This window comes from Triturus cristatus, chromosome 6, assembly GCF_964204655.1.
Source record: "Triturus cristatus chromosome 6, aTriCri1.1, whole genome shotgun sequence".
NCBI classification, from domain to species: Eukaryota; Metazoa; Chordata; class Amphibia; order Caudata; family Salamandridae; genus Triturus; species Triturus cristatus.
This window is the reverse complement of record NC_140589.1, coordinates 1,177,799,271-1,177,814,439: the sequence shown is the minus strand read 5'-3', so window position 1 is coordinate 1,177,814,439 and position 15,169 is coordinate 1,177,799,271. Positions and strand designations below refer to the sequence as shown.

General features: G+C 43.4%; 1 non-coding gene across 1 annotated transcript; it reads right to left on the bottom strand.

Moving 5' to 3' along the window:
• Positions 1-12,190: 12,190 nt before the first annotated feature.
• On the bottom strand, positions 12,191-12,324 carry LOC146821142 (U8 small nucleolar RNA). The gene has a single exon (XR_014964991.1). It is a non-coding gene; the product is annotated as a U8 small nucleolar RNA (small nucleolar RNA).
• Between the last annotated feature and the right edge of the window lie 2,845 nt (positions 12,325-15,169).

Here is a 15,169-nt window from a genome sequence, read left to right as displayed (position 1 = left end):
AAGGAAATTAGCGTAAAGCATTTAACAGCACCAAACAACAGAATAAGAAAGTTACAAACCAATAAAGATACATGACAACAGTTTATAACATTAGAGCATATTTTCAAGATTTTTTAGAGACCTTGATCATCAAAATCCATTGCAGGGCTCCAGATCTACAGTCCTTCTTCAGTCTTCTCTTCGATTCCAGCAAGATCTTTGGGGCAAGATGCCAGGGTCGCCACATTTATACCAGGAAAGAGCACTGAGGGGACCATGCAGTCACTAGCAAATGGGGTTAATGGGTCCTCCCCTGCCTAGTGACAGGTTTCCTGCAGTGTGTGGCATCTAGCTATCCCAGAGTGCCCCAATCTTGCCCCTTGCAAAATTGCACTCCCCTTTCTTGGTCATCAGAAGCACAGTAGCCCACCCTAGAGGTGTGGCTACCAGTAGGCTACAAGCCCTTGAGAAAACCGGTTTGAGGATGGGATTTCCCACTCTAACTCTGTCTCCTAATTCTCAGCAGGAACAAAAGGCATCCTGCTCAGGAGTGTTGCCGCAGTCGGCCCTTCAAAGGCTGCTTTTCTTTCGAAGCTCGCCTTTGGAGCTAACACCCTGAGTGGCCATCCTGCGAGAGGAAGTCTCACCTCGCTCTGCTGCAACTGCCTTTGTTCCTGGGTCTGGGAGTCATTCACATGTCTCCCCAGGCGGTCAGAAATCTGTCTGTTTGTCAGGGACCTTGTGAGGCCACTGGACTAGCTGGAGTGCAGAGTGGCAGATTTCTTAAATTTGCTAGCTTTAATAGTGACTTTAAATCTGGCCTGGACATCAGGTCGGATTTAATGCCATGATTGATTTGATACCTTTTTCAACATTGTTAGTTAGTCCCATTCTGAGGTTGGCCAAGCTGGGATGACAGGGATGTGTTAGCCAAAGGGGCTACTACCCCTTCCACAGCAAAACGACGATTTGGAAGTGTTGCTGTTAAGACATGTCAAAAACAATATGTTCTATTTAATACTATATAGCTGCCTGCCATAGGGCCCTATAGGCCCTACTTAGGGGAGACTTACATATATCCTTAAGGGAAGTGTTTGCTTTGTTATTAGGTGTAGTAGCAAATTCTAACTAACAGTGAAAACACTGTCCTTTCAGTCTTCAGTGTCAGGCTGGGGTCCATTTTGTCCTTGTCAAACAGTGTTGCAGCCCTCTGTGAACACGCTGCCTTACATGCCCTGAGTACCCTGTGTACCATATACTAGGGACTAATAAATAAGTCAGTACGGGCCAATTGGATGTATCCAATTCAACATATCGTTTGTATAGGTTTAGAACACTGGCTCTAAGGTCTGGTTAGAAAGCCTCAGTTCACAAAGAGTAAACAAAACAGTAACATCAGTCCACAAATGGGGGTGAACATGCAGAAAGAGGCATTAACTTACAGTAGCTAAATAGACCCATTCAGGAGAGGCATATTTTTGATTTGGAACTCTCTTCCTTATTGATCTTTTGGCAACTGGTGATTCACTCTGACTATTTTCGGAATCTATTTGTCTTTCTGGCTTATCTACTCGTTCTCAGTGTTTTCTTTTGCAAGTTATCGTCGCTTGAATATCTTTCTCAGCTCTTTATCCCTCAGCAACAATATTTATCTTTATATCTTTACTCTCCAAGGAACGTTTACTTGAGCTCAGATTCAAACTCCAACTTGAACTTTGATCAGCTTTGTCTTTGTCTGCTCTGTTCACAGTGAGTTGTTTTTCCTTTGGGGTCTTTGTAACCTTGATCTTCAACAGTAACTTTTTACTCCTTGGATCAGAGAATACTACTTCTTGCTTCCACTCATATTTTAGTCTTTTGCAATGTAACAGCTCATCAATCTGATCTCTATTCTGAAACTTGACTTTAGGAATTTCAGGATCTTCATCCTACCTTTGACTAACTTGAAATTTCACCTTTTAAGTTTGTTTTTGCTTATTGACTTCACTAGTTTCAATTCCAAAATGTTCACATTCATCAACCCTCTTTAGATTTATGCTGTGAACAGAACCTTGCCTTTGAGCTTGACTTTGTGTACCTGTTTGTTAACCACCTGATTAATCCACTGCTTCGGTTACTCCTATTTTCTTTCTACTGACAGCATGAATACATTGTGGAACACCTCACATTTAACAGCTGTTTTTGTCATCAGTAATATTTGGTATGGCCCCTCCAAGCACTCATCCAGGCAACCCATGTGGACTTGCTTTTGGATTATAATCTAGTCTCCAGGACTCAATTCATGGCACGCTATATCCTTGGACTCTTCTGTTGCCACATTTACCTGATGAGAGACCGATTTTACCATATCAGCCAGACCCTTGCAATCATATAGCACAATGTCATCAGTTATAGAAACTAGTGCAGCCATCTGAGCTATGCAGTTTACTACTGCAATTTCTTTGTATAGCTTTCAACAACGCCCATATGTAAACACCATTTTTAATTGGGGCTCATGTAGATGTCATAAAACCCCTTTGTGAAAAATAGCTGACCATAGTCATTGATAACTCCAAAACCGTATGTGGCTTTCTGCATAAATCATCACATCCAACTTGTCTGGTAACCAGCATGCTCTAGTCAATGTAATTGATTCTGCCACGTTTGCTGAAGTTACTTAGACAGCTCTCAATGCTCCATTTTAGTCTCTTAAATGAGAACCATCAACAAACAATGTCAGGTCAGCCATATCCAAAGGTGTTTCTTTAATATCTGGTCCTAACTTTGTATAAAACTCAGTCACCTTGTCATCAATCTCCATGTCAACACAATTCTTCTCTGAAATAGGAAGCAGTACTGCTGGGCTTAAAATGTTGCATCTCCAAATATAATCTTTTTTCTGCTGCCAGTATGATCTGAGCAAGTCAGTCTAATGTTCGTTATATGCTGTGTTCTCATTCTTGTTAAAAGAATTTCAACTGATTGCGGGACACTATGGCCCATCACAATCCCTTTATTTTATTCAGTGGCAATGCAAACAGCTGTAACCAATTTCAAACAACTTGGAAGACTCACAGCTACTGGATCCAATTTTACAGAAAGGTATGCACTGGGCGCATTAAACCTCCATATTGCTGTGTAAGAATCGAAAGTGTACATCCATTTCTCTCATGACGAAACTGAAAAAAATGTCAAATTGCTCAAATGCATCTATCATCAAATAGTATCAGATCTTGAACCTCACTACATGTCAATTTCACCAAATGCTTTGTGAGCAAGAAGAAGTGTGGAATCCACTAAAAACAAAACCAAACCATTCAAAAAAACATCCAAACCTCCCTGTTGGTGGTTGGATAACTCAATTTCAGAATTGCAGAAATGTGTTCTTTAAATTCTTTTCTCACACCCTTTTCAATTGGTGTCCAATATCAATTGCTTCCTTTTTACAATACTGCATTTTAGTTGGTGTAACCTTATGATCATTTTCAATTAGATGATTCAACAGGGCAATTGTATCAAGTTTACAGTCTTCTTTTGTCTTGTATGTAACCAGTAGGTAATCAATATATTGCATGAAGAATGAACTGCATGGCAACTTTAAACTTTCTTTTTTCAAGATTTGGCTAAAAACCCATGGACTTTCCGTATACCCTTGAGGGACTCTACACCACATAAGAACTTTAAGCACAAAATTGAAATGCATAAATAATTGTGATTCCTCATGCAAAGGAATTGAGAAGAATGCATGGCATAAGTCAATCACTATATTTCACTCTGCCTCTGTTGGAATTTGATACAAATTCACTGCTGGATTCAGTACCTCTGGACTACTTGGACTACATAAAACAACAATTTTATTATTCTTGCATAAATTCTGTACGATTCTCCACTTGCCATTCGGCATTCAAATTTCCATGACTGGTGAGTTACAAGGACGACCAATTACCTCCAAGAGGATACCCTGCTCAATCATCTTTTCACTCACTTTTTTCGATATTCTGCCTCTCTTGTAAATCTGTATTGCCTCATTCTAGGGAATACTGCATCAAGTTTAATCTTTATGTGAATTGTTTTGCTCTTTTAATCAATCCAATTTCCCTTTCCAGAAAAATTCCATACATCATCTTTGACAGTATGTCTTAAATTCAGAGAAAGGTCTTCCTTGATTAAAACTGGGAATAACTCAAGTCTTGAATTTGATGTATTTTTTATTTTTTGTTTGATTATCAAGGTACATATCAAGCCAGTGCTCGCGATAAATATTGGACGCATCAGATACAAACAAAGCACCTGCATTACTGAACACACTGGAACTCCTGCATAACCAGCAGGCAATGCAACATAAACATAAACATGACACAGAGCATTTAAAACCCCACAAGATTAAATAACTGAGTGCATGTTCGACCACTAAAGCATTTGTAAATTTTCTAAGCTGTTTAGGGACTTGCATCACATAGGGGAACCATTCTATACTGGGTCCATGTCTGGCAGAGACGGTAGCTCTATTCCTCGATAGATCGCTCATCTGGACCATATTTTTCTGTGTTTTTGGGGGCACCCTCTCGCCTGAAATACCGCTATCTTTGCCCCCATGCATGAATCTAAAGCTTTCCTCCAGCACCAATTGTTTGGAGGGATGCCACCTGAATTTGTTGTATTTTAAGCATAGAATCCTCATCTTGTGTCTCAATTGCAACACCATCTGGTGTACAACAAAGCACACAATTTATTTTGCAAAGCAAGCCTCTTCTCAACAAGTTCACAGGACTTGAATCACACAAAATAAATTGGTGCGTATTCTTCATCTAACCAGTTTTAACTGGAACTTCTGCTGTAACCTGATTAGCAATGTTTTTATTGCTGATACCTACAACTTGGACTCCTCTTCCCTAAGAAGGTAGGTTTGGGACCTCCACAGAACAAATTGTATAACCAGTAGCTCCTGTATCAATCAAAAACACAACACAATTGCCATTTACTTCTCCATCTATGTATTGCCCACTTTGATCTACCTTTAGGACTGCTTAAAGTATGCAATCCTCCTAACCCCTCAGGCACTGTCATTGCGTACTACACCCTACCAATTCATCATTCTGAATATACGGATTCTGCTGGTACCCTATAGTACAGGGCATTTGATTTCTCATTTTTGCTGCATCACGACTGCTGTTTACAACTATATTCATTATAAAAATTGTAGGAAGGGGGAGTATTATGTAGTAATTCTGATTAGGCTCCAGTATGCAATACTCTCACAATACCCCAAAGATTGTCCTTAGATTCACAATAATAAATCCTTAGCCCAGTCCTGGTAGAGTGGCAAAGAGCAGTCAAGCTTTACTAGAGGAACATGTGTTAAGCATTTCAGGGGTATATTCTCAAGAACATGTGATAACCATCGCAAAAGTTACTTAACGCAACCTTTAACATCACAGTCTATTGCGGGAAACTTACGCCGTGTTAACCAAGTATTCACAACATGGCAGTACCATGCGATAGTCACCAGACAACGTGTCAAATGGCCGTGATAAAATCAACGCCACGCCGCCAAAATGCGAAACACAAATGTCAAAAAAGCTGCGATGAGGCCAATCGCGATACAGAAAGCAGCGAAAACCAGCGGCAGGCCTACAAATCCCATGCGTCTGGTGGGGAAATGCACTATAAAAGCAACAAAAACAACACACCAGAAAGAATCAAAAGTGCGTAGCAACATGGATGCACCCTAACTGAGCGCAGAGGCCAACGTGAACCCCACAAGCCACACAGGCCACCAGCAAGGAACAACGGGGTCGGGGAAGACCAAGGAGAAGAGGGAGAGGAAGACGGGGTGCAGTCCGCAGGAAAACAAGACCAGCTCCATGGAGGTGACAGAACACAACCAGCAACTGACTCACAATCAGACCACCTTGAATGCAGCCGGAGGGTCGAGGAGGCCAATGGAGGAGGCCAAGAGGTGCTGGCATGGTGTGAAAACCTAAGCCAGGCACAAAGCCGCTGCCAACAGGAAGGCGGCAACAGGAGGTGGGAGTCCTGTGCCACAGGAGATGCTGGAGGAAATAGAGGCCAGTCATCAGTGTGGAGACAGTGCTAGGAGGTGGGAGTACGGACACAGCCGGAGAGGACCTGACACAACAACAACAGGGTGAGGAACGAACAGGGACTGGGGGGACGGGGGAGATGGGCACAAAGGCACGCATGCAGAATGATGTGTAGCACACTACACACCCACAATTACCCAGGGTCATGTCCCCATCCCCGTGGCACACTGCAGCACAAACACATAGCAATCACAGCACATCCCATAACAATGTGACACAAAGTGCAACACCAACACTACAGAACAGGGGACACAACTGTGTCCACCCATGCACAGAAACAGACCAATCACATGTGACAGAGCAGGGAACTGTGAGATGCATATATACGGGTATAACCTCACATCAGTCATGTAGTCCAAATGTCCACTGTCCCACCTCAAATTGCCAGCACCGCCCAAACAGTCACAATGTATATTGTCACACAGTCTGCATGTCTGCAAGAACAATGCACCAACATAGATGTCAACACAATGTCAACATGCACCTCCCCTTCACATTGCAGAGGGACAAACAACACCTCCAGCAGGTCAGACCAGACAACCCATCAGTGATGCCGGAGGCGACCACCACACCTTCGACACCGACGCCCTACAACAGCCCATGGACATCCCATGCAACCCACCACCAGGACCAGGGTAGACAAGCTACTTAGAGGAGAAGCCAGCCCCTGCAATAGACCACACAGCATGAAGCACCCGCAAGCACGGCTGGCTCACAACACATCACCGACCCACACATGGCACCCCGATGCCAGGTGACAGAACGCCAAAAGGAGGTGGCCGAACAGGTGTGGGTGCGGTCCAAAACCATGGAAGGCGAACTAGAACACATACGTGGGTGTCCATTACCCCTCAGGGACCACCTACACCCCACATAGGAGACCCACACTGCCAAAGAGACAGATGCACATTCCCGGTACAGAACCACGACCAGGGGCACGCATATATCATTCACACACCCACGTTGGCTCTGCGTACGACGGCCTAGTCCACTCCCCTTACGAAGTGAGTGGGTGATGACAAAGTTGCATGTCACAGCTCCAAGCCACTGCCTGCGGTGACATGTCTGCGTCCACTGTACACAGCACAATGTAATGTCGCAGGGCCCAGGGCCCTCATGCATACAACAAGACCACAGGGACACACACAGATATTATATTAAAACCGGCTACGGGCATGTGCGCCCGGCCCCTTTATTGGCAGGACCACATGCACAGTGACGCCTGTGCTAGATGTGTGTGGGGTGAGTGCAAGCCAGCCCTCAGGGAGTTGTTGGTGCTGGCAACAAATACAACAGTGAACACTATGAATACAGACAACACCAGCATTACAGAAGTGTCGGTGAGTTGCAGTGCGGTGAGTTTGGGGCAGCAGAGCTGAGCGCGCTCATGTGAAGAAAATGTCTAGGACTGTGTCCCTTCGGGACATTCCTGATGCAGCTGTAGTAGGGGGGAGGTGTCACACCTGCATCATCTTCCTCATCGTCGTCACAGGTCTCCCACACTGCCTGAGCTGACATTGCAGCGTGAACTCTCCACAGCACATACCAAAAACAGTAATGGACGATGATTCATGGTGCACTGTGTTAGTGGCACTGGGAGTGCTGAGCAGGGGACCAGGTAGAAGATGGCATCCACGACAGGTGTGAGCAACTCCGTCAATCTGCCAGTATGACCGTTTTGACACTGGCAGTTGGCGGTTGGGTGTGGTCCTGGCAGTGTTGGTGTGTGCCCCCTGCGGTGATGCGACTTTCTGGCTGGTCAGGACTCGATTTGATGTGTGACCCCTGGTGGGCCGCAGTGTCGGCCAGAGGCAGTGGTCCGCATGGGCCCACAGGCACGTGTCGTTGGGATGCTATGCACATGGTTGCTGCCACCTGATCGAAAGGGATCGGAGACGCGCCGGATACAACATGGCATAATCCAAATTGTGTTCCCGCAGTTGCTTCTTGAGGGGTGCAAATGGTCTACGTGCATCCTGCATCCGGAGCGTGAAGTTCTGATAGAGCGAAATGGCTGAACCCTCGTAGTGTAGTGTTTGCTTCTTCCGAGCCGTTTTCAGTGCCGCGTCTCTGTCTCTCTAATTCAGCAGTTTGGCGATGATAGGCCTCGGCGCTGCTCCAGGCAGTGGTCTCGGGCCTAACGAGCGATGCGCACGCTCTACCACAAACATTAGAGAGAATGTGTCGCGGCCCAGCAGTGTCACCAGGACCTTCTCCACAAAAAATTCCATGTTCCCCACATTTGTGGACTCCGGAAGACCCGTAATTCGGATGTTACTTCAATGAGACCGAGCTTCAAGGTCTTCCACCTTGTCTTGCAGAGTGAGCAGCAGTTTTTCCATCTGCTTATTTTCTGAGTCCATTTCTGTCTGGGCTTCCTCCACTTCCGTAAATCTACATTCCGCCATATCCAGCCTCTGCGTCTGCTTGTCCATACGAACTGTCATCCGGTCCATACTCTAGGCCAAGGAATCTATTTTACTGTCACTGTTGGATAAGCTCTTTTGCATTGCGGCCAAAATGGGGAGTAGATTACCCTCCGCAGGTTCTGGCATCTTAGCGTGAGCATTCAGGCCCTCCTCCAGGGACTGCTCTCGGAGTCTGGATTTTCTTTGCTCGAAGTGGAGCTTGGGTTGTGTCTTATCCACGTTTCCCATGGCTTCGGCGCTAGTATGCATTCCAGTGAAATCTCAGTGTACGAAAGAGACCCGCTGCGTCCCACCATGCACCGACAGTCAGGTCAGGTGGCGTTCACTACAGTTCCAAATTAAGGCCTTTAGAACTTTCCAGCAATGTTATGATGCACCAAACTTAGTCCTTAAGGAGAGGGGCTGTAGGTGGCTTACTCCCGCATCAAAGTGGTGCTGATCTTGCACCAATCTAAGGCCAACTATACCAGCGCGTCTGAGCCCACCTCCAGGCTGACCGCAAAGACAGAGAATCAGGAAGAATCAAGTCTCGCAGGTAGCTTTGCAAACTCCCAGGCAGGGCAGCGGAGCAAGCTCAATCCAATGGCTAGGATAGGGAAAGCGCCTTATGTGAATCAGGGCGCTAGCAGCAGCTGCAACAGCCGGAAACAATAACTCGCCCAGACCATGGACGCGCAGGCAGCACTCAGCACTCTGCGACCGCAGGGGCCGCTCCACGAAGCACGTCTCAGCAAAGTAAACAAATGGCCGCACAGGTTCCAGCAAAGCTCTTGGCTGTCTCTCCTCTTCTCCCTGCCGGATCGTTATTGAGGGTAGGGCGGGGGGAGGCTCAGTTGCGATCCACAACAGCAGGCAAGTGAACCCCCCAGCCAGGCAGCACAAGTAATGGTTCCGGGGACCAGGCGTATTACCACAGCCTCAAGGGTCTTGTCACTCTGCCGGCCGCAAAAATCAATGTCAGGCGGCCTCCCCCATTCACCACACCCCGACTCCTTTCAGGCTCACGTCTGCATATTTCATGCTCCAGAGCACCAGACGAGTGACTGCATTTGAAGGTCTCTAGGGTAGCAAGGTCCATGCTGCTGCTCCTAAAACGGGAGCGCGACCAGCACGGTGAGCAGTCAAAATATCGAAAATTAAATATTGACCTACACTAATATCGAGTTGACAATATCGAAGGGACAGAATATCGATGTTAAGAATATCTATGGACAGAATAAGGTAAGTAATATCGATTTTTTTTATATCGATGTTAGTAATATCGAAGTTAGTAATATCGAAATCAAATATATCGATGTTACTAATATTGATGTTACTAATATCGATATTTATATTATTGTTATGTATTTTAATATGTATTTAATATATATGTGTTATTTGTTTTTTGTTAAGTGTTCTACTGGTTTTAAAATAAATGTATACAATTTGTATATGTTAATAATGGTTTTTTAAGTCAATTTTGTGTTTTAGTACCGTAGCGGGATCATGGGTTTATAGGGGAATAGAGTGGGAAGTAATTTAATTATATGAAATTAATGATACATTTTTAGGAATTATTATTTAATTTTAATTAATTTTTGCGTTTAAATTCTGTAGCGGGTTGTGGGTTTATAGGGGAATAGGGTGGGAAGTAATTTAATTGTAATTAAGTAATAATTTATTTTCATTTATTGGTATTGATAATTATATTATTGTTAATTAAGTATTAATTGGTAATTAATTTTTATTAATTGGTAATTAGTTTTTATTAATTGATTAATTGATCATTATGTTAAGTGTATTATTTTATTATTGGAGTGTGTCGTGCGTTTATAGGGGAATAGTGTTGGAAGTAATTGAAATCTAATTAAGTAATTATTCAATTTGTTGTTGGGTATTGATAATTAATTTATTGGACATTAATTATTAATTGGTAAATATTTAACATCATAATATGTTGGTTATGACAAATAATTTATTGCTCATTAACCATTAATTGGTAATTAAATATGATTAAATATTATTTATTGAAATTTCTAATTAATATATTAATAAGTAATTATTAATTGCTAATGAATGTTTAATAATTAATATCTTTGGTATAAAAATATTTCTTTGTTCAATATTTTTTAATTGGTAATTAATGTTTAATAATTATTATTTTGGGGTATAACAAATATTTAATTGTTCAATATATGTTAATTGGTAATTACTATTTATTATTATTATGTTTTTTTATTTTATTGTTCAATATGTATTATATTGTAATTAATGTTTATTAATATTTATTGGTATTTATTATTAATTTATTGCTAAATAATTATTCATTGGTAGTTGTATTTGTAATAATTATTTATTGGTATTTGTAAATAATTTAGAGTTATTTAGTTATTTAATAATTAAATCAATAATTATTTAAAATAATTATTTTATTTATAAGTAAGTTATTTTTAACTTCTACGCTATCCAACACTTTCCCTACTGTTGCACTCTCTGAAGTTGGAATAGTAATTTTTACCCCTACGCTATCCAACACTTTCCCTACTGTTGCACTCTCTGTAGTTGCAATAGTAATTTTGACCCTTACGCTATCCAACACTTTCCCTACTGTTGCACTCTCTGGAGTTGGAATATTAATTTTTACCCCTATGCTATCCAACACTTTCCCTACTGTTGCACTCTCTGGAGTGGGAATAGTAATTTTTATCCCTACGCTATCCAACACTTTCCCTACTGTTGCAATCTCTGGAGTTGGAATAGTAATTTTTACCCCTACGCTATCCAACGCTTTCCCTACTGTTGCACTCTCTGGAGTGGGAATAGTAATTTTTACCCCTACGCTAGCCAACACTTTCTCTACTGTTGCACTCTCTGGAGTTGGAATAGTAATTTTTACCCCTACGCTATCCAACACTTTCCCTACTGTTGCACTGTCTGGAGTGGGAATAGTAATTTTTACCCCTACGCTATCCAAACACTTTCCCTACTGTTGCACTCTCTGGAGTTGGAATAGTATTTTTTACCCCTACGCTATCCAACACTTTCCCTACTGTTGCATTAAAACTAATTATTAACTAAGTATATATATTATATATTATATGAATATGTTTAATTAATGTTTTATTACATTATATATAGTAATTATTAATTTTAAACCTTATAAAATATACTTAGTTATGTTTATTTCATTTATAAGTATTATTTGGTTTATTTTACATATTTTTTTTAACTAAAGAAAAAACGATATTTTTTAATAACGATATTTTTGACATTGATATTTTATTTTCGATATTTTTGTACTTACCATGTTGTAGATAGGATGTCGATATTCTTGACATCGATATTTTTGCTCCGATATTTTTGTAGGTCGATTTTTTGACCTTCGATATTTTGTCAGTGATCCGACCAGCACACAGCACTCGACCGCTGACCGCCAATTCTCTGCCGACGTCAACTTGGGAGCCTCCGACGCTCCGCACCAGGCCTCCGCTCCTGCGACCAGCAGTTATGAGGCACCACGAGTCTTCAAAGACGGCTCAAACTGTAGGCGGCAGCTTCCGCAGCTGGGGCGACTTTGTTTTGGGGCTTAATTGCCAGCTCTGATGACGGATACATGTTGGATGTTTCAGTGGCTGGACAAAGCTCCGCTTAAGCAGCCATCTTAGGCTCAGGCAAGCTCCACTCCCTGTCATTAACCATTAGTTATGATTGTCAGTGAATATCAAAATGGAGAACCAAAGGCGGTTGTTAAGCACCTTAGGTCTCGAGAGAGTAATCATGAACTCATCCCTCCCCTACCATCATTTTCATTTTCTCCCGGAGGAGTAACAGGTAAGGATCAACCTACCTGACGATACCTACAATTCAAACGCATAAAGTACTTAAAATGGAGAGATCTTGGGAAACTTAGGGCCAGATTTATGTTCCCTGGCGCATCCCTGCAAATCAGCATGGATGCGCCAGGGAAGATGCGTCACGCAAGTTTGCCCTTGCGCCACCGCAGATGCGCCGCATTTACAATGCGGTGCATCGTGGCGCAAGGACAAGCAGATACGTGACGCATCTGCCGGCGTATGGATGGCGCAGTGCTGAAGTTGCGTCCCAAGCGCGACGCAACTCCAGCACTGTTCCAACCTACCCTATCCCTAACATGGTGCGTCAAGCCTTACGCCTGCTTCAAGCAGGCGCAGGGTTTTGACGCATCAGCGTTGGGAAAGTGACTCAGTGAAATCTTATAGATTTCACGGAGTCACTTTTCAGGGGCGTTCCTGCGACGTAACGCCCCCCACCCCTGTGTCGAAACGCCCACGTGAAACCTGACGCAGGTTTCACGTGGCGCAGGGCTTTACACCGTGACGCATCTCCATAGATGGGTCACGATGTAAATGGGGCGCAACGTGGAGCAGGGTTTACGCCGCCGCTGCGTCACAAAAGTGACGCAACGGTGGCGTAAAAGGGGCGCAAGTCCCACATAAACCATTCACCACAACTGAGAATGGTCCGGTAGGTTTGTATTGGAATTAGTAATTTTAGTAGAGCTTAAATGGGCAGCAAAAAGCCTGTCCTGCAAACTTCTAAATATAACTCTTAGCTAAATTACATTTTTCGATGAAATTTCGTGTTCTTTCGAAAGTTACTGACATACCTATTTTGATACAATAATAATAATAATACAATTAAATACAGACGGATTCATCGGTAGACGAATAATAGAATCAAATCGAAAATTCACGCTGTGATTTTCCCCTACAATTGCTTTCAATGTCATGTTGCAGCTTGTAGTGTGTGGGAAAGTGGATTTTGATGTGTTCTGTCTCTGAAAGCTTTCCAGCTGTCTATGCGCATGCATAGTGAAAGGTCTCTACTATATCGTTCACTGCTTACTCGTGTGCTAATGCCTCTTGAAAATACATTTTCAAGTCCTGTGATTGGGTGCTAATGGGGCAGGCCTTTGCCATGGGTGAGCTGCGCCCAGGCACAGGGTGCCAATTTTCTGAGGAACCCATTGAGCTGTGTGCATTATTAAAGTTATGCCAACAGCAGCATCCTTCTCATCTTGCTCCAGCCTTTTCCCTGCCTATTCTTTTCTGACTGATATGCCAGTATAAAGTAGTTTTAGTCCTTCATTATCATACAGCAGGCGATGTTTACCCCCCCTTTACTCTCTGACTGCTGCTGGCACCCATCACCATAACCATCATCTGCGTGAGGCAGTAAGCTATCTGTGCTTTAGGTGCGCTGGGGTGGTCCGGAGATGTTTGTGTCCAGGGGTCAGTCCCTGCTCATCCATGTAATGACCAATGGACACACAAGGGACAACTGCTGCCTCATTTAATTCACTACCAACAGCAAGGGTGCCAAATGTCTCTCCGCCCACGCCAAGCATGCTATCTTAGCAAAGATTCTGGGTGCAAACATCAAGTTTAATAACTGGGGTGAGAATCGGGCATTGGTGGGGTGGTGACTTTTCTTTTTAGGTCGAGCCTAGCAGCCGCACGCATGTGCTGCTCGCTCTGCGAACCTGCTGTAGTTGAGTATGGGAGAGAAGCCGTGCCCACTCTCCTCTGATATTTTTCAGTGGCTCGTGTCATTGTCTTTCGTAAATGCTGCCTTCAAATTCGTTAATAGGCTTGTTAGTCCCTCCTTAGTACGGCCTTGTCTTCATTTGTACCCTCTCATGGCGACCTGCCCTTCTACTTCAGTTGTTACACAGGACCTGTTATTTAGTGTGTAAGCACTATTTACTTGATTTAGTTTCTCTTACTGCAGGCCGGCTATGCCCTGCTTCAGCTGAAACCGCTTGTGTTTTTTTAAGCAGCACGGCCGCTCACGTAACACGGGCGCCTGCTACTGACAATCACTTTAACCCAGCATTATCTCATGTCTGTTTCAACCCCCCAAGTAAAATGAAAGTAGAAATGATTAGCGAATTAAGGCCTGTGAATTCCAGGTAGCATATATTCCTCTGCTAATTGGCTGAAGCTGACAACAACACATCTGTGTTACATGTCATCTGTACTAAAGCCACCTGACGCGTTGTTTTCAAAAGCCTATTTATTTACACCACCACCACCAATACCACCACCACCACCAATACCACCATCAATTACACCCCCACTGCCAATACTACCACCAATACCATAACCACCGCAAATACCACCATCAATTGCACCCCCACTGCCAATACTACCACCAATACCATAACCACCGCAAATACCACCACCAATACCACCACCATCAATACCACCACCTCCACCACCACCAATACCACCACCACCAATACCACCATCAATACCACCACCACCAATAATACCAACACCTCCACCAATATCACCACCACCAATACCACTACCACCACTACCAACACCACTAATACCACTACCAATACCACCACCAATATACTACCTACACCACCATTACTACCGCCACCAATACCACAACAACAAATACCACCACTACCACCACCACCAACACCATCAATACCAACACCACTACAAATACCATCACCACCAATATACCACCACCACTACCAATACCACCACCACCAAAACCACTACCAATACCACCACCAATATCACCACCACCAATACCACCACCACCAATACCACCACCACCAATACCACCACCACAATACTACCACCACCTATAACACCACCAATACTACCACCAACACCACCAATACCACCACCACCAATACCA